General features: G+C 43.7%; 1 protein-coding gene across 12 annotated transcripts in view; it reads left to right on the top strand.

Moving 5' to 3' along the window:
- Ptprt (protein tyrosine phosphatase receptor type T) overlaps positions 1–22,230 on the top strand; it is a 1,076,931-nt gene that overhangs the window by 409,851 nt on the left and 644,850 nt on the right. The window lies entirely within an intron of this gene.

The raw sequence follows: 22,230 nt of genomic DNA, 5'->3' as shown, positions 1-22,230 counted from the left end.
TGCCTCTGGTCACCTGTTTATCGCATCAACAGAAAAGTAACTGATACATATACCATCCAATGTATTTCTCTCTCTCTTTTTAATTACTTTTTGTTAAACAGTCTAGTCACTACCCTCCTCCTGGTCCACCCTCTCACAGTTCCTCATCCCATTCCTTCTTACCCCCCTGTCTCCAAGAGGATGTCCCCACCCCTTACCCCTACCCCACCCCCAAAGGCCTCCCCACTCTGTGGTACCTCAGGTCTCTCTAGAGGGTTAGGCATGTCTTCTCCCACTGAGGGCACACCAGGCAGTCCTCTGCTGTTTATGTGTTGGGGACCTCAAACCAGCTAGTATATGCTGCTGCCTAGTTGGTGGCCCAGTGTCTTGAGAGATCTCAGGGGTCCAGGTTAGTTGAGATTGCTGGTCTTCCTATGGGGTCAACCTTCCTCCTCAGCTTCTTCCAACCTTTCCTTAATTCAATCACAGGGGCCCCCAACTTCAGTCCAATGGTTGGATGTAAGTATCTGCATCTTTCTCAGCCAGCTGCTTGTTGCGCCTCTTGGAGGACAGCCATGCTAGGCTCCTGTCTGTAAACAAACCATAGGCCCAACTTGGAATTCATCTCAAGGAGATGCTCCAAGACCTGACACTATTACTGATGCTATGACATTTTCTTCTTTTCAAATATCTCCATCTTCATAGTTGTTTAGGCGTTTCCAGGTGTTTCCGTTTTGTTATTTCTTCCCTTGAGTGTGCAACAATTACAGTCTCTGCACAGTCCCCCCACTTTTGTATTATACAGAACCAGATTCTTTCCTTAGATCAATTTCTCGGGAAGTTGAGTTGGTAAGCCAAAGCATATGAACATCTTTATGGTGTTTTTCTTCTCTGTATTGCAGGATTGCTTCTGCAAAGAAGGGTTTGATGGTTTACACAGGCGGCAACAGTGTATGAATGTATTCATTTATGTTCGCTGATTAAAATTTCAATATAGCAATATTTAGTGAATGAAATAATGAACCCGTTCATATTATGCCAGCTGTAGAATAATACCTGCTGTGTTTGAAGGGAGAAAAAAATTGCTCAATTCTCAGAAGGCTCTGAGTTTCTGCTGTTCCTGTTTCCTTGTTTTTGTTTGAGCATGGGTTGCTGTAAAAACTTTGCATCCTCTTTGCTTGGTCTGAGTGACTGGTGGCTTTAATGGGACCAAAATGGAGATCCCTGTCTGGACCCCTGGACCCTCTCTTCTGACCTGTCTTGACTCTAGGTGAATACCCAAGTGGAAGATGATGTAATGTCACTTGCATCACCTTGTCTTCTTTCCTGCTGCAATTGGTTAATATTGATTGTCAGTTTGACAGGATCTAGAATCGTCTATGAGATAAGCCTCTTGCTGTGCCTATCAGGAGTTGCCTTAGGATGCACCTGTGAGGCATTGTCTATATTGAATCAACATGGAGAAGTTATGTTAACCGAAGGCAGCATTGTCACATTCCCTGAGGTCTTGGAGTGGATAAGAAGGAGAAAGTGAGTCCCAGCATTCATCTCCCTCTGCTTCATGACTAGATGAAATGCAAGGCTGCCTCAAGTCGCTGCTGCCATGACTACCTACCATGATGGACCTCACTCTGGATCCAAACTAAACCCTCTTTCACGATGATTTTGACTGGGCATCTTATCACAGCACAGAAATGAGGAGAGTAAACAATGCACCTACATAGCTCGTATCACACTTCACAAGAGCCACTTTCCTCTGCTTATGCTTCGTTTGTCTCCCTTTTGGGCCTGAGCTCTGGGAAAGGGAGAGTGATATCTGGACTCCTTGAGTTGTTCCCATTCAAGGGTTATCCCTAGTATGGGTTCAGTGCTCACTGGACCCCAGGGTGCTCACCAGACCCCAGAACTTGCTAATGTTTGACTCCTTTCATCTGCATGGCCCTGTCCATTCATGAGTCTCAACCTTAAGATTTCTGTGGCCTGATTGATATGAGAGTGAATTATTGGTTTCAGCAGGCATTTATTTCATCACCAGAATGTGAAGAACCTTTAAGCTGAAGGTCAACAAATAAGGTGGTCATGAACGATATAATACCCCAAAAAGCACCTTAAAATTCATTCACATGAAGTGCCATTAATGTATAAAAGAAACCACCACTTTGATAGCATTAGGCTCAGATCTTTGTCCCACACCTCCAAGCCCCCAGTCCCATGAGATTGATTCGTGTGACACAGTGACCTTTGTAGGCCTTTCAAATACTCCATAAATGTGTCATTTCCAGAGCGGTCCCCAGGAACACTCACTGCACTTTTTCATGGTTGATTTCCCACCCTGCTATGGGAGTCCCGCAGTGGAATGCTCCATTCTCTTACATTCCCTACCGTCTTACAGCCACCCTGTATGTACCTGCCTGGCACCAAGTGGGGGGTGAGGGGGCAGGACAGACTATAGGAGTCACTGCTGCACCCCCAACTGTTTGTTCTAACAGAAAAATGGGGCCAGAAGAATACTTGCTCTGTTCTTTCCCTGAGTCTTCTAGGGAGAAGAGGTGTGGGGAGTGATAATCCACAGACTGCTGGGGCAGGGGTTTTGCTGAAGCAAGGCTGCCTAGGCTTGGAGGGGTGGCCATGGGAACAGTGCTCTGTACTTTGTTGACTGTGTCAACTGAAGCTTAGTTAAGTCAAAGGGGCCAGTATGAGCTCTGGTCCCAGATGTATTAGCCAAGGATGTCAATATGACCCAGAAGCTATTGCTTCTCCATAACTCCCTCTCCGTGCTCTCACCTTTGAGAGATGTGCTGGGAGGCTCTGTGGCTTCTCCACAGAAGACAATGGTGCATTGGTACTTTCTGTAATCTGACCTCATTTAATGACACCTAGATGAAATTCATCCAATTGGGGGTGGGGGAATAGGATTTTACATGTTTTTAGTGCCCCTTTCCCGCACATTTTAATGTTGAGCGGGTGATAAGCCATTTGCTTGGTCCCGTGAATCCAGGAGAGTCCCCTCACATATGCCATCTCATTTTATCTTAATTGCAGGTATGCACCATGGTTCTATTTAAACTTCATTTGTAACTGGAAAAGCTAGCCCAGCAGGGTTGAGGAGCTGAGGGTCGTCCTAAGGGGAAAGCTGAGGTTAGATCTGAGTCTGAAGTGTACTACTTTAGCTATAGTAGAGGGCCTGGGAATTGTACCCTTATTGTCTCCTGGTATCACAATGTTATAATCAGTGCCACAGGGGTGCAGATAGCAGGGGAGAAGGCAGAGATATGTCCTTTCCACAATACACATAAGAAATGAGAGACAGGGTCATTCAAAAATACCTGGAGGAAACCAGTCAGCCTGCAGTGTATGTCCAGTGACCACTTGAAGGCAGAGGATAGACCATTTGAGGACAGGCTCTTAGGAAGAAGGCTACCCCCACACTAAATTCCTTAGCTTTGGATGAGCCAGTGGCCTACATGCTTCCATACTGAAATGTTTGAATTCAAAATGGAAAGAAAAATAATAGTCATCCCTTTATCAAGGAAAGGAAAACTATCTGAAAAACAATAGAAACCAAGTCTCCAGGGCCACTTGCTGTTGGAGCAGTGGTCCACATTGTCATCCCTCCTCTTAAGTGGTGACAGATTTTGTTCATCACACAAATGGACTGAGGAATCAGGCATGAACACCCAGCTGTGGCTTTTTTCCACACACACAGTAATGCCTGAGTCAAGATGCCTCACTTGGAAACCCTGGCCTATCTTGATCCATCGCTGTGACTTGGAACACGATATAAGTAAGCCTCTCAAGCAGATACATCTGGAAACAAGGATATAGGATTTTAACCCTGGGAGGATGTTGTAGGGGAGAAATGAGATGATCAATGCAGAAGTGCTTGGAGCTGTCTGATACTCATGCTCTTAAGAAATGAGCAAATGAATGACACATCAGGTAGGCATCCACCAGTAAGGATATGAAGGACTCAGTGAGTGGGACTGAGCATCTTACCCAGTACCCCTGTTGCCTTGGAGAAATCATTTAAGGTACATGTAGTAATACTTGAGCATAAGGAAACAGGGAAAATGTATTAAAATGTAGCCAGGGAGCATCAGCATTAGATGCTCTTGGGTCAGAGTTCTCTGGGTCCTCTCTAGTGTCCACCTTTTGCTGATGAGTCATAGAAGTTTATTAGATGACCCTGCTGTCACAAACATCACGTGGGCCACCTTTTATGCTTTATGTCATTCATTCAAGCTGTGACCTCTCTGTGACCTCTCTATGACCAAGAGCCCCCTAATACCTGAGGTGCCAGGGCTGGAGGAAGGCCTGTGCAATGGCTTCCATGACAAGTGTTCACACTGAGATGAGCAGAGCAAGTCCAGGCTGAGTCCCTGTCCCTCTGCAAGCTAGCATGCCCTCATGTTGCCTGGCTCACCGGCATCCTAGCAGAGTGAAAATCAGGGCCTTGGAAGATGCAGCCTCTTCTTAGCTGTAGGTAGTATCAGCATTCGCTAGGCAACTCAGTCTGCAATGAAAGCAAATTGGAATTACTTAATTCTGAAGAGCTGTTTATTGAGTTGTGATAATGTACTGGCTATATGTTAGATTACTCTGTAATTGAGGTTTCACTCAGTTGACAGCCCATCCTGTGCCTACCTGTTCCAGGCCACTGCTCATAAATGTTCTCATTCCTCCTACCTGTTTCTGAGCTTGCTGGTGTCTTCCATTTCGTGGTATTTTGCTTGGCTAAAGGACATGGCTGTCCTAAATCAGAGTTACTCAGCTGCATTCTAATATTCACACATTGGTGATTATTAAATGTGTTGTCCAAGCCCATTTCATATCCTACCAAGTGCTCAGAACATTTCACCATGGAGAGTGTCTCCAGAAAATGAGAGGTATGTGTGGATCATCAGGTGGGTCTAACTGGGGTATAATGGTTGAGTGAAGATTAGGGACTGCAGATTATGAAGATCTAAATTTTAATTTTGGCCTTAGTCTGTGCTGCCTGTGGTGACTTCAGGTAATGCTCACTTTTACTCCTGGCACCATTTCCCTTATCTATACATTAGGATAAATATATTTATCTAGATATCCTTATCTATTTAATAGGATAAATATGTATTATAATCTGTCTTAGTGTCCTATTGCTGTGAAGAGACACCAGAGCCAAGGCAACTGTTATAAAAGAAAGAATTTAATTGGGGCTGGCTTACAGTTCCAGGGATTTAGTCTATCATTGTGGCAAGGAACGTGTTAGCTTGCAGGCAGACATGTTGGAGAAGTAGCTGAGGGTTCTACACCCAGATCTACAGGCAGCAAAAAAGAGAAAGAACCAGGGTTTGGCTTAGGCTTTGGAAAACCTAAAAGTCCACCTCCAATGACACATTTTCTCTAACAAGGCCACACCTCCTGATCCTTTCAAATAGTACTACTCCCTTGAGACCAAACATCAAAATCTATGAGCTCATAATTGACATTCTCATTTCAACTACCACAGTTTTCTTGACCAAAGAAACAGTGTCATATGTATAATAGACCCTAGCACTAGGTAAGTACCAACACAATATTGTATCTGTTAACTATCAACAATTTTATTTTTGGCCTTTTTTTAGGGGACATTGTCCAAAGGCTCTGTCTATTGTTCCTTGTCCTGGCTTAAGGGATGCTGTTCCAAATTGTGGAGATTTAACTTTAAGTTACATTTAGGACTCACTCTTCTGAAAGAGAGAGGACCAAGGTCATCAGATCCAGCTTGTGGGTTGATGTCAGATGCAGAAATGCGTTACTTAAAATGTTCAGTATTGTCTTGTTTATTTTGTTTTCTTCTTCAAATATTGTTTTTCATGCTTAAAAGCTTCTTGAAGATGTGTATAGATTCTCCACAGCTGAAACTAATCATCCTATATCCTAGGTTAGTGGCAGAGGACTATGTTTTCTAAGCAGGCTTTCCCTGCAGCTGACTACTCTCTTATCTTAGTCTTTTTTGCTTCCCTACTATTCTGAGTCTGTGTCTTAGTCACTCTTCTATTGCTATGAAGAGTCAACTCTTATGTAGGAAAGCATCTAATTGGGGCCTTCTTATAGTTTCAGAGATTAGACCATTACCATCATGTTGGGAAGCATGGTAGCACATAGGTGGTCATAGTGTTGGAGAAGTAGCTGAGAGTTCTACAAACAGATCTTCAGGCAGTAAGAAGAGAGCCATTAAACCAGCGTTAGGCTTTGGAAACCTCAAAGCTCAGCCCAGTGGCACATTTCCTCCAACAAGGCCACACATCCTTTCAAAGAGTTCCACTCCCTGGTGACTAAGAATTCAAACAGATAACCCTATGTGGCTTCCATTCTGATTTAAACCAATCTGTACACACTTGAGTTCATAGCTATATTTGGAAATCTGGACTTACTGAAGCTATTGACTGCTTCTTGTCGTTTTCTTTTTAGTTACTACTTATTGTGTCAAGAACATGTTAAGAGCTATGGTAAGTTTGTGGTTTGGCTAGAGGACACATGCAAACTTACAGCACATATCATGGAGTTGATATCGGGCACCTGCTACATGAGCTTAGGCACCTTAAGAATAACCCTCTGAATCAGGCTGTTAATAACCCCCTTCTACAAATGAAGGAACAGAGATGGATATTTCTTAAGCTCACATAGCTTCCAAGTGGCAAATGTAAGCCTGCCTATCTCTCTCTTCCATTTCACATTTCCTGCAAAATCCAGAATGGTAGGTCCCGCAACACAACATGAAGTGAGAAATGCAGTCTTGAAAAGGGTGGGAGGGAGGCTCTGAGTCATCCCATAAGTGATGGATCCTGTGGCCTTCGAAAGTGTGTGGACAGAGATAGGCTGGGTCCGTTCTGAAACATGACAAGCAAGAATCAGGTAAGGATACATGCAATGGTGATATGTTTGGGTGTGGACAATGAAGGTTCTTTGCATCAACATAAGAGCTGGAGTTTTATTCTAAAGGAGTCATGGGACTCCAGGGCACCCCTATATGTGGTTCACAGACAGTATGCCACCATGAAGCTGGATCTCTGCATTAACTCTGCATCCATCCCTGCACCTGTCTGTGCACAGTAGCTAGCCTTTTCGGCTAGGTATACTCAGGGCGTAGCCTTTGTTTGGGAAATGAATGAGGCAATACAGGGGGTTGGGATCTCTAGAATAAGTTAGGGGCCTATGGGTGAATTCAAGAGACAATTGATTTGAACAGAGAAATGACAACCGATAAAGGGGCCATTGGCCACTCTAGACACCTGGGTCTCAGTTTTCCTGGAAAGAGTATGGGTTTTAAAGTTAAGACCCTGGTCTGCTAGGAAGCTGGGGCATTGATATTCTTCCCAAGCCACTAGTTGAGGACTCCTTCTGTGGATGCTGATACCCTGGATACAGGGCCCCTCTGCATTTTGGAGAAGTCTGTTTTACCTGAGAATGAGTTATGAGAGTGGCAAGTCAGTTGGACACATGAAAATAGAAAGGTTAGAGATATGAGAGTGGGACAGAGCCCTTCTTCTGGGACCCCACAGTGTTGGTGGCCTTCTGAAACATCCAAAACTGCTGGCTGTTGCTTCCTCAGGGAGAGCAACTATAGAGAACAAGTGCATGCTAGAAGAAGGGGTAATGGTAAATGCTTCCATGGGTGTGTCCCTTGGAGCCACTGAAGCACTACAAAACCTCCCTTTTAACTAGACATTTTTTGCCTGTAGCAATAGTCAAAAGCAACAAAATCAACAATAAAAATATCTCGGGTCTAGTGATCCAGAGGCCAGGCTTGGGGTTCAAGAACATGGGCTGAGGTCTGCCTTCATTCCTATGTGAATCCACCTTCCCAAGTCAGTGTAGAAACCACCACCCTCTACCACCTCGGATCTTTCATAGAGCAGATTGGCAAGCTTCTTGCATAGGGCATGCTGCTGACTATCCTCAGCTTCTTGGGGCACCCAGCCTCTTGTTGTAACTCTTTCCTTCTACTGCCATAGGAAAAGCAGCTACAGGAAATAGGCAGGTGAAAATATGCATACCTGTGAGTCCCAAAATTTTATGTCTAGAGACAGCACAAGGGCTGGATTTGTCATGTTCCATGCAGTTTGGCTGGATGATTATTCCAGCTGCCTTCTTGCTTGAATCTTGCCTGAGTAAGGTCTGCTTTTTCTGAAGAACCCTGAGTGATAATTTGAAAGCAAATTTTCCATCCTTGCATTTCCTTGTAAAGCCTTCGAAGTTGGGGAGATGACTCACTCAATAAAGTACTTGTCATGCAAGTTGCAGGGAACTAAGTTCAGATCCCCCACCACATATATAAAGGCCAGAAATAATGGCATGTGTCTATAATCCCTGAACTTGGAAGACAGAGTCAGGAGGAACCCTGGAGCTTATTGGCCAGACAGCCTTCCTGAATCTGTGATCTTCAGATTGAATGAGAAAGACCTTGTTTCAGAAGATAAGGTTGAGCATGATGGAGGAAGATACAAGGTGCTGATCAGGTGCACATACTCAAACATGAATATAACACACACACACACACACACACACACACACACACAGTGCATGCCAACATATCACCTTCAGCCATTTCTATAATACTCAGAACACAATTTACACTCTTTGCCTTGGCCTTAGGTCTGACTTCTCTATGTCTCTTTGTTTTCTGAGCCCCGGTTACACATTAGTCTTCTTACCCCTTCTCTAAGTACATTGATTCTTCTCTTCTTTGAAAGATAACAAGCTAGTTCTGACCTCAGGACCTTTGTACTTGCTTTTCTCTTTTTCTTTCTGGTAATTAGATAACTCCCTTGTCTTGTTCACATGGTCCTCTGCCCTGACAGCAGCCTCTCAGAGAGGCCTCTGACTGCCTCCTCTAACAGAGCACTCACCCCAGTTTTAGCTCTACCTTCTGCAACTTTAACCCTTTATGCAGTACTCTGGTTTCCCTTTGCATATGAGCATCATTGCTAAGTAAAATATCTAAGATAATTAAATACATGTGAAAAGAAAAAAGAAACTTTGTCTTGAAGACCCCCAAATTCAGGAGACCCTTCCTCAAGTCTTGGGAAATCACGACCACCCAAAAATCACAAGAAACCATACCTGGATGCAATCAGCAGAGGTTTGTTGAAGAGAGTTGGCTAGCCAATGTCAACACTGCTCGTCCACGAAGGAACAGAATTTTGACAAAAGGCCAGCAAGCTGAGGTTTTTTTTTTTTTTTTTTTTTTTTTTTTTTTTTTTTTTTTTTTAATAGCATGGGGTGGGGAAAGGAAGGAATTTTCACGTGGTTACACATGATTGGTTGTTTTACAAATTTTGAACATCAGCAGGCTGTAACACTGGGAAAACCTCAAGGGGGGTAACCAAGAACAGTGGAACATTTCAGAGGAACCCACCCTAAATGATTTAGAGCCACGTGAAAAATCACTCTGCATACTCATTCTTCTCAAAAATGTAGTTTTACCATGTCACTGTGCCCTACCCTGTCATTACCAACTATTTCAGGTTAACTATTTCTCACTTGCCATAGCCCCACCCTGAGACTTGAGGAATGTTAATCCAGCAAGTGTCCTCTGATTCAGGGATAATGCCCTCCACCCGGAATGTGTCTCGGGGCAGTGAAAGCCTGAAATCTTACATCCAGTTCCGCTTTCTGGAACTTGCATCCTTTTGCTCAGGTTTAGGGTAAAGAAAAAGCCTATATATATTTCATAAAATGGTCTTTATAATTTTTCACTCTACAGTCTCAAAATTTATTGCTTGAACTTTTTTGGTAGAGTACTGAAAGGCAATAGTGGGGGCATCATATGGTAGAACAAACTTGCCAAGGTCTAGCCTCACCTAACTTGGAGAAGGTTCTTTTAGGAAGGGGTATCTAGGAGTTGCAACAAAACAAAACAAAACAAACAAATAAAATAAAAACCCTAACTGAAGTCAAATCATAGGTTACAAGCTAATGGCTTATGTTCTAATCAAGACAGCTTTCTAGAAAGCTCTCTCTCCAGATAGCTCTCTCTCCGGATAGCTCTCTCTTGCAATTCTAGAAACTCTCTCTGGATAGCTCATCTCTTACAGACCAAGAGCCAGTCTTTTATTTACATATCAACTCAGTCATTACCCCAGGTTCCCTTTTGATCACCCAATGAATCAGCATCCCATGACCCCAGCCTTTTGATTTTTATAAAGAGACAGTAAGCACATGTTTTTAAATGTTGTAACTGAATTCAGAGATCCGCCTGCCTTTTTTGGCACAGACAATGAACTAGCTAAATGGGATCCTGTCCTGAGATTACCATTCTACCTGCCTAGGCCTAACCTAGCTCTGTCCCAGGCTGACCTTGAATTCAGGAATCCGCTTGCTTTTTTATCTACCTGCCTTTGTATTTTTCTGACAAGCTGGCTCACAGTGCAGCTACCTCTGTTCTTTTAGGTCTTTGAAGCTCCTCATACAATTCCTATTGCATCCTTATATTTCAGTTGAAAAATTATATATTCTTGAACTCAGGTTTTCAGAAGTCTTTCCCACAGCCTTAAGGACTGTCCTGAAGGTCTCAGTATTTACTATTTCCTAAGACATTGACCATACCCTCTCCTCCTGGACTCTTGCTGCCTCTGATTATCATGGATTCATTAACCTTGGCAGGGAGAAAAACTTGTTTGTATGAAATATATATATATTGCTTACAAACAAGCCTTATGTGCATAGCAACCATCAACACTGGTGGAGGCTCATTCCCTGCTGACTCTGTTCCAGAGGCAGTAATCATATCTCACACCATCCATTCCACATGGCCAAGCAAGACTTGGTACAGATTGCTCACTTGATAGCCAGGAAACAAAAGCAGAGAAGACTAAGGTCCTGTAGTTCCCTGGAAGGGAAACACTGGATGACCTAATGGCTATAGTTAGTTTTGTATGTCAATGGCCAAAGGTTCAACCAAAGAACTAAAGGAAATATTTATCTTAGCTCACACTTTCAGAATGCTTAATTCCTAATTTCTTGACCCTATGCCCTTGAGCAAAATTCCTAGTAGTGGCAGGGTATGTGGTTAAGGGAATCCTTCATGATTGACAAAAATTGAAGAGAAGAATCTATATAGTAAGTAACCAGAGAAAGATAAGAATCCCAAGGTCATGCTTACCTTTACCTACATCCTCCAAAGGCCCGCCTTTTATTTTCCACCACTTCTTAATGTATGATGCCATTGTGTTATGAATTTATCAAAGGTTTAATCCATTCAATATGTCACAGATTTCTGCTCTAATTGTCTTTGAAACTGGGGTTCTGCTGTAGATAAACCCAGAAGAGGGCTTTACTTATGTACTAGGTAGGCATTTCAGGTTTAGATCAACTTGACAGCAGTAACCATTGCAGACTTCCCAGTAGGCCACCTCATTTTAACAGTCTTACCACCTCCCAACAGATCCATCCTAGGGACCACACTGACTTTTAGGGGGAGGGTATTGGCATTTAACATCAGGACTGTAGTTGTATGCTACTCAGATTTTCTGCTAGAGCACAGGTCCCTGAAGTGAGAAGCTTTGTGAGTCCAGTTTTCTGCTGGTTCTACAATACTGAGACAGTAACTGACACATGGGTGCATCCAGGAATCTGACCATGGAGTATTTGAAGTCACCATCTACAAGCATGCAGCTCTACTGAGGGCCCTTCACTATTCCTTCTTTATATTATTTTTATTAAAGTTTTATCTTAGTTTTGATTGACAGATGAGAACTGCACATTATATATGAAGCACCTGAGTGTCTGAGTATGTTCACCTTGAGGGGGTGCTTATTACCTTAATTCATAAGACATGTTTCCTTCCTTCAGAGGCTCTCCTTGTTTGAACTCCATTTTTTGCCTACCCCTGAGGGTACACCAAAAAAGCAGCTACCTTGCTTCTCTTTATCTTTTCCTTTAAGCCTGCACTTCCTCTAGTGGAACCTGCAAGCTTTGTAATGCCCTGCATTTTCCTTATGGCTTCCCTTTTATCTACACTGGCTGTGATTTGGAGCCTGAGCCCATCTCCTCTAGTCATGCTAATTATGGAGCCTGTCATATGGCCATTGGATTGTCATTTTTTAAAGAAAAAGGTTCTGGACCCTCTATTCTGTCCATTTTAGGGGAAGACTCTTGTGTCCTGATGAGTCCTACCTATTTCCTCAGGAGTGCTTCATGTGCTAGCATGTGTATCAAGTCCAAGTTAGACCTGAAAGTTGGACATCTTTTTACATTGACCCATCCCTTCCCAGTCTCTCATCTCCTACCAGTCCTCAGAGAAGCCTCAGCAACCTCATCCTCTCTACAGACTTATTTTTCTATAGGAAGTCTTCTCAGGGTTTCATACTAGCTTTGAATGATGCTTATATGATTCCTTATAATAGTTGTCATTACCAAGGATACGTAGATAAGAAGTCTGAAGTCTTGGTTTCAGATTATGATCCACCTCTGTTGACTATATTAATTGGGAATTTAATTTTGTGATTCCCTAAACATAAAATGGAATAGAAGTCTAGCTTTCTTATATTAGAGAGAAAGATCGCATATGTAGAGAGTTTAGGCAAACATGGTTCTCTCTCTCTCTCTCTCTCTCTCTTTCTCTCTCTCTCTCTCTCTCTCACACACACACACACACACAGAGATGCTTGTCTTGTTAGTTTCATCATCTCCGCATTTCCCAGCTGCCCCACCTCAGCCTCTCACTTTCTCGCTCTTGATAACATCCCCATTAGCTTTTCATAGGAAAAGAGAAATGGCAGATGGAAAAAGAGTGAAAAACTCAACCTGAACATATGTGTGTGTGGGAAGCTAACAGGGAGACATCTATGTATATTGTACTCTATACAGGCACAGAGACCAGCTTATTTTAAAGAAGTGAAAATGTGGATAAATAAAACCTGACAAGTATTGGTTCCCTTGAATTATTTTGACTACTTCATCAGCTGCATGCTGATGTGTTGAATTAACAGTTTTAACGCATTTGGAAATTAAATCAAATGGCAATTGCATTAAATCCTCATCCACTTGGAACATTACCCTCCCGTGTTCAAATGGAAGAATGATGGGGGCCAGTGAATGAGCTGCAGAGGCTGCACTTGGCTGGCAGTTGTGGACCATCGATTGTGCACCAGCCACTTTGCACATAAGGTTTTACTTAACCTTCACTGTAGTCTTGCATTGCCTGTGAAGATGCTGAGTCCCTGCTAGTCAGTCTCATGAATCACAATATCTAGCTGTGCCTTCTTCCTTATGTAAAGGAGATTGTTTTTCTATTTTGCCTACTGCTAACCTTCCATAATATCTTCTCTTCCAGACTTAGATGGAATATTGTTTAAGGTTTAGGCTCCACTAGGCTCAGTCAAGCCACATGCTTTAGCTTTGGAAGGATGCTGTGGCCAATGTGAGGGAATCCTTAATCCCCTCACTGTAGCCTAATATACTTCTGAGATTTGGAGTATCTCCCTTGACCACTGCTCCTTAACTGGAGTTTATTTCTCTGCCCACACTTAATACATAATGATATCACAGACAGATTTGATTGTCATACCTCAGATAGGGAATACCCGGTGTCTATGAGTGGAATTCATATAATATATATATAGTATATATATAATCTATATATATATACTATATAGTATATATATTCATATATATATATGATATATATACTATCAAACATCTATCTGTCTTGCAGCACACAGCATAATGCTGCAGAAGAGAATGGTCCAGCCCCATAGGACTAAGATACAGAGGGGAAACATTGGCCCAGACCAATCCCATGGGGAGATTTCTTTATTACTAATGTCTTAGTGTTGAGTTTCAGTCCTATGGCCTCTGGCCAGAAGTCGTGGACAATGTGGGAAAAGGACAGTGAAGCTGGTTACATATAAGGAAATGATTCATTTTACTTGAGCCCAAGTTTTTCTATTTATTCTGATTTGAGACCTTACCTTTCACTTTCTCACTTTCCTACTAAATACCCATGGAGACATATGAAGAAAAATGCAGACTAACTCTCCAGAGATGAGATCTATGGAAAATTCCTAGTACGTCTCAAACTAATACATATGGCTAGATGGATATCATTTGAGTGTGCCGCATAGCTCCTTGAAATAGTATTCCACCTAAGTCTGGAAGAGAACAAGGAGACCAGTCTCTGTAACCAAAGACTACATTTCCCAGAATGCCTCAATTTCATTAGGGCCCTACATACAATTGGCTGCAGTCAAAGGGGCATACATAGAAGGGCTGCATGTCTTCTCATGCTCAATCAGTTTAAAAGTAGGATCGCTGGTTTCCACCTTCACTCTTGAGACTTTGTCTGGGTGATGATAAGCCCAAGGTTCCAAGAGATGATGGAGTCAAGTACTCAAGAAGCCTGGGTCCATGAATCACTTTCTGAAGAAGTGTCTGCTAAGCAGAGCTATTGTTTAATCAGTAAAAACTAATGTGTGTGTGTGTGTGTGTGTGTGTGTGTGTGTGTGTTCAGCTATAATGCTTTAGGGTTTATTTGTTACAGTAGCTAACAGTATCCTAATTAGTTGGATCAAAAAAACAAGGCATTAACAATGCCCCTAGGCTTAACCTCTTTAACCAAAGATATCTAGCCTGTTCAGAAACAGATGGTAAGATATAGCTTCCCCTAGCCACCACCAACAAGCTCTAAAGTTCAGGATATATACAACTCAAAAGCTGAACAAATTTTTTTTGGCAGGGGGATGTTGAAGTTTTAAGTGATTTATTGCAGCAGTGTTTATTGATGCCTCCATTCTCTCACTGTAGACTAATTCACTTCTGAAACTTGCAGCATCTCTCTTGACCACTGCTCCCTAACTGAGGTCGATCCCATCTGCTCATAGTGAACATATAGCAATATCACAGACAGATCTGATCTCCATACATGGGAAGCAGATGTCTACAAATTCAAGGACATGAAAAAAATACTACATTTTTATATGACTGACAAGGGCTAGGGATAGCCTTGGCTATCACCCATGAAGCTCTGGAGCCATGGGGTTCAGGTAGAGGTTGACCTGATGGAATGTGTTGATAGCTCAATCAGAAGGATGGGTCTTGCATTAAAAATTTAAGAACTAATGGATTATGCATGGAGCAAGGCCTGATACATTAGTTAGGGTGTCCAACTGGTCCTATAAGCTGTCCTTGCGCCCAAACTCAACCAATATTCCCATTCTTCATTCCAAGGTGACTAGCCTACCAGTGGATCCCAAAGACTTCATGGGGCGTGTAATGGTGGGGAGAGAAACTAGAATCAAACGTTTTGCACTTCTTACTACCAACCACTTAGCAATGATCCCCATGAAGAAACTGGCAACACATGGACATGTCAGCAAAACAAAACAGGAGCAGTCAGTAGGAGGCAGCAACTCAGGTGACCCTGATGGCTCGCCCAGGCATCAGAGAGGTTCCTTGTAGTAGTGTGACATTATCCTGAAAACCCACACTCTGTCTCCTGCTCAAGACATGCACATCCTCATCCAGGGAGCTCTGAACCTGTGCTGGAGGAGAGTTCTCTGAGAATAGATGCACGTCTCATCTTGTGGTCAAGTGGGCATAGATGACATTCTCAGGTCCTCGGTTTCCCTATTTGAGGAGTTGGATTAAAATGGTATGCTTCACTTATTCTTTGTCTCTCGTGAACAACAGAATGTCTTCCTTAAAACAGCACAAGAAACAAATGACACAGCTCTGTGGAACTGCAGGCTCCTGGGATAGTATAAAATTCATGCTTCTCTGCCACCTGGGCAGGTGGATTTCTTTGCTTCTTTATTTCTTTAAAGCCTTTTTTTTTTTTTTTTTTTTTTTGGTCCCCAAGTCTTGTGATTTTTTTTTTCTTATTTAATGTTTTCCTAAGCCTGGTAGGAAAGGAAGCTAGGCTTTGGCTCCCTCTCTTTTTACAATAAAATGTGCTCGTGCCCAGACTTTCATTATTAATCAGAGTAGCATGCCTGTTGCTTCTATGTGTATCCAGGGGGCAGATGTGATTCGAGTTCTACCCAATAACTGGAATGTGTTTCTTTCTGATGGAAATGTCTGGTATCAGGGAGCAGGCAGTTGCTGGCAGAGCTGCTGATCCTCTAGTTCTCAGCAAGCGAGAGCTTCCTGCTCAAGTCAAGCAGCAGCAGAACGAAGTCTACACGTTGCTCCTCTGATCTTGTATACACATGAGAACAGTGCTGCCAGGCCTAGGAGACAGGACTGTAGCTTTCTGTCTTTGCAAGCGTGAGTACATGCTTTTCATACTGGGAAGATGGAGGCTACTCTTTTGTAGCCAGATGGGCTGTTTCGGTTTTTGCTCTATCTGTAACATCTTGCTGTTTGGTTAATGTCAGTGTGTGCCCAAGCCTCAGTTTCTCCATTTGTAAAGAGAGAAGAATGATGTTATCTCAACTTTCCTGAAGTACTGTGAGAACCTCTTTTTACTAGCTAAGGGAGTTCAGAGAGTCCTCTGACAGTATCCTCTGTTCAGTGTGCCATTGATTATTGTTTTTTCATAGGCAAGGAGGCCTTCACTGATCCCTGTCTATATTTAGGTATGGCCATAGCAATGTAAGATGATGTGCCGTACTTCTCTCTTAAGCCAAGTCTCTCAAGGGTCCTTCGTTCATGACCTTCCTTTCCTAACTTCTCCTGTAGGCAAGCTGTGTAGACAGAAGTTGGGATGCTGAGTCCTGTCTGGAGCTGACCATCACAGCTCTCCACGGTACAACTGCAATGAACTTGACAATGTGAATGAGCAACAACTGGACCAACCGTGGCTCATCTGATTCCCAAGGATGATGCAGATGACCCTCGGCCCAGCTTTGTGTATGAGTGTTTGAGTAGCCTCTTCTAGTCTCCTGTACAGTAGACAGATATCCGTGGCATCTGGAAAGAGCTACTGCCCCTGATTACCATGCTATGGGAGTCTAACAGTGAATCTGGACTCAGAGAAGGAAGGTCAGCAGGTGCTTCACTTCTGTCCTTTGCTCAGTGATCTTTCTCATTCCTGTGACAGTGCACCCAACAAGTAGCTACAGGGGAGAGAGGTTTGTTTTGCCTTATTGTTCACAGTCCATCATTATGGAGGAAGGTATGGTGGCTCAAGTGGCTCAGTCCATGGTGATGTGAGCCTTCGTTTCCCTCACATCCATGGCGGCAGATACAAAGCAGAAGCAAAGAGGTCAGGTTGGAAGTGAGACCACCCTATAAACAAGACCTGTCTCTTGTGTCCCTTGCACTGCACCCTGGTAGCCAATTTCTTCCAGCTAGGCCTCACCTTCTAAAGATGGTGCAATCCTCCAATACAGCTGTGGCAGATGGGGATCAACTGTTCGAAAGGGAGCTTGTAGGGACATTTCACACTCACACTCACGCCCTAACACTGGGCATAGAGGCTGGCTCCTGGGATGGCTGTGCTTTCTCTCTGGGTTCATCTCCCTTGGGCACATTTGCACACAGCTCCAAGACTTTCTTCTGTGAGTCTCACTCTTCTGAACTTTTGTCTATCCCCAGTTTTTTTCCTTCTGCTCAACTAACGCTGTCCATTATGTGACTTGCCATATTTATAGGCCTGAAGACAAGAGTGGTTCTTCAGGGTCCCTTCACATCTTACTGCTGAGTCCTGGTCTTCGCTGACATTAATTCCTTAACTTTTTCAATTTGCAGAGATGGTGTAAAACTCCTTTTATACCGTGAGCTACACCCAGCAGTTGGCTGTACCTTGTGTCTCTATAGGCTCTGCCTTCATGATCTCAGCCCAGGCCACCACTTTCCTACCCTCCTCACTCTGATATGACTGGACACTTCTGAATGACTAGTTCCTTTATTACACTGATGATCTGCCCCACTGTCTCTGGAAATCATGGAGTCTGCCTCGTGATTACACTAATGGCTGTCTTTGTACACTGTGGCCTGTGCCAGGAGCTCCTTCCTGTCCTAAAGTTAATCTGCAATCGGAGAGTCCACCAGAAGTTCTTCTGGTTGTTAAGGATGGGAAAGAATTAGCTTTCTTTTATATTTTAGTATATTTTGGGAACTTCTATTTCTATGGTCGCGTTTTTCCTTCGTTTCTATTCCTGGTGGTCTCAATTAGCTCTCTTGCCTTATACTTCCTCTCTACGCTCCACCATCACATTTGGAACTCAGCTCCATTTCCTTCTGTCTTTCTTTCTCCAAAACAACACACACACACACACACACACACACACACAGGGAGAGAGAGAGACAGACAGACAGACAGACAGACAAAGAGACAGAGACATACACAAAGACAGAGAGACAAACACACACACAGACAGAGAGACCCACACAGACACAAAGAGACAGAGAGACAGAGAAAACACACACACACACACACACACACACAGACACACACACAGAGACAGACAGACAGACAGACAGACAAAGAGACAGAGAGACCCACACAGACACAAAAAGACAGAGAGACAGAGAAAACACACACACACACACACACACACACACACACACACACACACACATTTTAGTATTGTACCAAACTTTCAAAGATTTAAGGCGATGAGAAAAGTGTATGGCAGAGAAATGTCAAGGGCATGAATAGTTGACAGAGTCCTTGCTTTGACAGGTGCCTCAGCCACTAGCCACTGCTTGAGTTTGCTTTCTATTGCTGTAGTAAAACATAGTTACCAAAAGCAACTTTTGGGGGAAAGAACAGGTTTATTTGTCTTACATTTCCACGTTACAGTCCACCATGGAGGGAAATTAGTTCCGGAAATCAAGGCAGAACCCTGGAGGCAGGAAGTAGAGCAGAGATCATGAAGGAACAGTGGTGTTGGCTTGTTCCTCAAGGCTTGCTCGGCCTGCTTTCTTACATCACCCAGAAGCACCTGCCAAGGACCACCACTAGGGTGGCATCACCCAGAGCCGGTAGAGTTCTCCCACATCATTCACTAATTAAGAAAATGGACCACAGGCCTTGCCCATAGTCCCATCTGGTAGGGGCATTTTCTCAGTTGAGGTTTCTTCTTCTCAAGTGACTCTAGTTTGTGTCAAGGTGACACACAACTATGTAGCACGTGCATCAAGAGCTTGGTGGCCATACAGGCCTCCTGCTGTGCTGCTGTGGCTCCCTCCCCTCCCCCCTTTCCCCAGAGGCTCTTTTGCAGAGTAGTCTGGCAGCAGAGAGTTGCCTTGGGCCCTGTTTGCACAGCTCATTTGTGCCAGCCTCACTTGCCAGTTCCTCCCTCTGGCTTTGGATTGACTCCCTCTGGCAGAGGTACCGCTTTCCTCTGCCTTTCCTTTGCATCTCCAAAACAGACCCCGATCTCACTGCCAGGATGAGTCCACCCAAGCCTCCGTCGTCCCTCGTACCTTCTGGATTTGCCCAACTCTGCCCACACTCTCATTTCTATCCTGCCAAGGTAACAGAGCTGGGACTAGAATGCCAGAGCATGGTGGTAAGATGGGAAACCATCCTGTCTGCATCTACAGTGTGAGGGACAGCATCCCAAGTCTAACTGGATGGAGACCCAGAGGCTATGGCATAGACCCCAGGCTACCAATGGGGTTGCTTCTCAGATAGAGTTACTTTCCAGATGGAGTTGCTTCCAAATTTCATTTCAAGGCTCCAGTGCTGGACGTGGGACTTCCTCTTCTTTCTCCATTTATGGCTCTGCTCCTCATTGCTCACACACCCTCCTATGTGCTCACAGGGTGAGATAGTGGTGAGCTGGAGCAGTTCAGTATCTATACTTTCTACTTATTGACCTCAAAGCTAAGAAAGCTTAACTCTGTTCATGTCAGAATATCAGTCGTAGCAGAAGTTCTTACCCATCCTGCCTGGGATGAGCATCTCATGCCTGGGATGAGCATCTCAGATCAGCACAGCCATTCTGTCCTATTGGCCAGGCTTTTGTAGCCAATTCCATGCTAGGAGCTGAAGGATTCGGGTTGTCCAAGAAGATGTCTGTGGGATACAGGAGCTCTTTCCCCATAGGAAGGACCCTAATCAGAAGAACAGGAGGGGCAGCTGTAGGAGGATGCAGCAGTACTGGGGAGGCTTCCCCTGGGAAGAGACAACTGTGGGGAAAACTGTGAACAGATAGGTAGTTGGGATTTTTTACCAATAGTGTCCCCTGTACTCAGAATGAAGTACTTTTTGGAAATAATCTCTGTTAAATTTCTGCTGTAACAAGTTTCACAAATTTGACTCTTGTGGTAGGCCATTTTAGAACTGAATGTGTTTAAATATTTTAATTTTATTTATTTATTTATTTATTTATTTATTTATTTATTTGGTGTGTGTGTGTGTGTGTGTGTGTGTGTGTGTGTGTGTGTGTGTTCGAGAGCATACAGGGTTAGTGGGAAAATCTCCTTTTCTCACTGAATCAACTCACTGTCCCCACACTGGATGTGTTTTGAACTAAGCTTTATATTTCTGTCTGCCTCTAAGAGTCTTAGTCCCTGTGTCTTCTGGTTTATGCTAGGATAGAGGGAAATGACTTACAGAGATAAAGAGCTTTTCACTCTCAGGAGCATGTGGCTTATAGACAGGGACTCTTTACATACGGTCTGTGACCTAAAAGCAAGCTATGGGATGTCCCCTATTTAGATCCCAACTCTGCCCCTTAGTGTTTGTGCTGGGGCCTATCCCCATCATTCTGCAACCCCCTTGTCACATCTGCAAGGTGACCACAATGAGACATCTTCAGTTAGTCATGAGGAACGACTGAGATGACATGGCCACAATAGTAGCTGTCAGCTCATCCTTGTCTGGCCTCGTCCCACAGGTAGGGCTCAGTGAATCTGAGAGTACTTGTCAGTAACTTCCATTTGTGACCTCTAGGACGCATGTGCACATCCAAAGTACTCATGTATTACTCAGTTTTTCTCTGCCTCTCTGTGGCTTACTCCTAGCTGGGTATCTCTAAGCTGCCAGGCATGGGGCTGGTGTTATGGGCAAACCTTCTTGGCTTATGGGCCAATTGATTTCATTTCCAACTCTTGCACCATAGACTTTTCTCTGTGTGTTTCTGTGTGCAGATGTCCCTCTGCTTGCAATGAATATAGTCATTGAATTGAGTCCCTTCTGTATCCTTAGCTGCATACCTTCTACAGAGATGACTTCCAAAGAAGGCCTTGTTCATCGAGACTCCAGGGATTAGAATTCAAACATCTCTTCTTGGGGGGCACAATTCAACTCCTGACACATATATGTTTTATTGATTTGAAACCCTTCTCCCAGATGCTCCTGAATTATTCCCGTGTGCTTTTGCATCTATAGAATACAGACAACTTTTCATATGATGAAATGCCGGTGTATGCCTTCCCAGGTATGTGCACAGGCCACAGACCGTCTTGGAGGTGTGAACAGTCAGCAGTGTAATTGCCTGTGCCTGGAGACTAGTCCTTTAGTTTCTTTCCTTTCTGCTTTTAGGTCTTGTTCTCTTTCAGCTCTATTGGATTCTGTCTGTGTCTTACTGTCAGGCAGAGCCTGTTCCTCTTTAATAGTGACCCCCACAGCAGGGAGACCATCCATATATTGGACCTTGTGTCTCTCCAGCTATGGTTCTCAGGAACCTTTCCCAGGGGCTCCCTTTCACAGCCAGGCTGACTTTGGTCCTTCTCCTTGCCACTGCTAGACAGTGACATTGCTCCTCACAGAACCTAGCTCTGGGCTACTTCTTGGCTTTTTGAGGCTGCCTGATCCATCCTTGTCATCCATGGTGATCTCTGTAATTGGCACATTGTGTTGCTAATGTATCAAGTTCCTTAAGTTATGGGTTCCACAAGGACAGGCGCTGGTGCTGTGTTTCCTCATTACCTGTCCCTTGTGCTGGACACACTGGAAACACTCAGGGGATAAATACTGTATAAAGGCAAGACATGGGGACTAGAGATATTGCTCAGTCACTAAAATGCTTGCCACATCTGCTTACAAGTCCTATTACCTGTGAATAAGCTGGGTAGTGTAGTGTATGCCTACAAAGCTAGTGCTGGGGAGTCAGAGGCCAGAGGGTCCTCAGAGCTTGCTAACCAGCTAAATTAGTTATCAGATAGATGCCCTGCCTCAAAAAATAAAGTGAAGGGAGATTGAAAGGAGACACCTGATGTCAAGCTCTGTCATCCACATGAATGTGCACACACATGCACACATACCTGTATGTATATATGCACACAGACATTTACACACATACCTACAAAAGTAAAGGCAAGATGGCTGCATTTTGGAGAAGGCCGGCAAAGCTTAGCATATACGTTTCTTTCAGACCTGTACATAATCCACCC

Source organism: Arvicanthis niloticus, chromosome 2 (assembly GCF_011762505.2).
Source record: "Arvicanthis niloticus isolate mArvNil1 chromosome 2, mArvNil1.pat.X, whole genome shotgun sequence".
Lineage (NCBI taxonomy): Eukaryota > Metazoa > Chordata > Mammalia > Rodentia > Muridae > Arvicanthis > Arvicanthis niloticus.
Note: the sequence above shows the minus strand (reverse complement) of the source record. Positions and strands in the feature narration are given on the sequence as shown.